We start from the raw sequence: 1,741 nt of genomic DNA on the forward strand, positions 1-1,741 counted from the left end.
CGGAGCCCCGGGCCCGCTGCAGACAGGCGCACGGTCAGCCCCGCTCCGTGTCCTAAGCCCTGTACTGCTGCCACGTCGGGGGGACTCCCCGCGGCCAGGCCTGGGGCTCTGCACGGCCGCGCTGCGGGTGTCACGCCTGACACGCACCCTGCGCGTATGTCGGGCGGGGTGTAGGTGAGGGGTGCGCACCCTGAACGAGGGGGTCTGTGTGCGTAGGGCTGTGTTGGTGTATGGCGTCAGTGTGTAGCTGTCCTAAGCCCTGTACTGCTGCCACGTCGGGGGGACTCCCCGCGGCCAGGCCTGGGGCTCTGCACGGCCGCGCTGCGGGTGTCACGCCTGACACGCACCCTGCGCGTATGTCGGGCGGGGTGTAGGTGAGGGGTGCGCACCCTGAACGAGGGGGTCTGTGTGCGTAGGGCTGTGTTGGTGTATGGCGTCAGTGTGTAGCGGGGGTGCGTGTGCGTGTATAGGAGTGTGTAGTGTGTGTGTCCAGGTGGGGGTGCATAGCCGAGGTGTGTGTGTGTATGTGTGTGTGTAGAGGGGGCCTGTGCATGCGTGTGTATGGACATATGTGCGCGCGCGCGCGTGCGCGCACACACACACACACGCGCGCGCGCGCCCCCCCGGCCGGACCCGCCCCCCCCAGACTCAGCCGCATTCCAGGCCCAGGCGCGGGGGCGTGGCCAATGCCCGCTCCCTGCCCCGCCCCCTTCCGCAGCAGCCAATGGGGCAGAGCGGGACGCAGCGCGGCCCCCGGGCTGCTCCAGGCCTGCCACCCCCGGACGGGGTTCGAGACCCGGCGCGGACAGGTGCCCCGCCCCCCACTCCACCGGCTGGACTCAGCCCGGGACTGGGCTGTACTGGTCCATACTGGGAGGGACTGGCCCCAGCCCCCTCCTTGCTCCATGACTGATCCCAGTCCCGCTCCCGGCTCCGTCTGCTTCTCATTGGGGGCTGGGGGAGGGGCCGGACGCCTGGGTTCTTGGCGGGGGCGGGGGGTCTAGAGCTCAGGCCAGCTGTGCACCCACTTCTGGGGGGGTCAGGAGCTCAATCGCGAGTCTGCAGATGCCCGCCACCCCCACCCCAGAGGGGAGTTTGAGCAACAGCCCCAAAAGGGCCCCAGGGCCTCCCCACCACATTTGTCTGGGGGTCAGAGGTCACTGACCCCCAGGATTCAAGGGGAAGGTGGGGGTTGCTGAAGAGGGTGGCCCCCCCCACCCTATGTTAACACCCGGCTCATGTGCCCCCCCCAGGACTTCCTGCCTGCGCTGCTGTGGGAGCTGGAGCAGCGTGTGGGGGGGCTGCGGCTGCGCCCCGAGACCCCCAGCGGGGACGCCCCGGCCTGGTCTGGCGCAGGTGAGGCCCCGCGGCCGCGTCTGGTGGGGGTCTCGGCCCAGCCCATCCCCCCTCCTGGGGCTGCCCGAAGTACCCGGGAGTCCTGAATGCCCCCCCTCCCGGCTCAGCAATGGGGGGTCCCAGCCCTCCTCTCACATCTCTGCCTCCCCCCAGGTTTCTATGCCGGAGCCCCCCCAGCGGAGACTCCAGACTCGCCCCCCCTCCCCCGACAGGGGCAGGGTCCTGGCGAGCGCCCCAAATCCGTGGGTGAGTGGGGAGCAGGACGGTGGGGGTACAAGGGTGTCGGACCCCCCATGACCCACTTTGACCCCCACTTCCCCCCCCCCAGGTGACGCAGGTGGTGCAAGCCCCCGGCCCACAGTGCCACGCTCCCTATCGGCCCCTG

The sequence above is a fragment of the Alligator sinensis genome, unplaced genomic scaffold (assembly GCF_000455745.1).
Source record: "Alligator sinensis unplaced genomic scaffold, ASM45574v1 scaffold107_3, whole genome shotgun sequence".
In the NCBI taxonomy this organism is placed as follows: domain Eukaryota; kingdom Metazoa; phylum Chordata; order Crocodylia; family Alligatoridae; genus Alligator; species Alligator sinensis.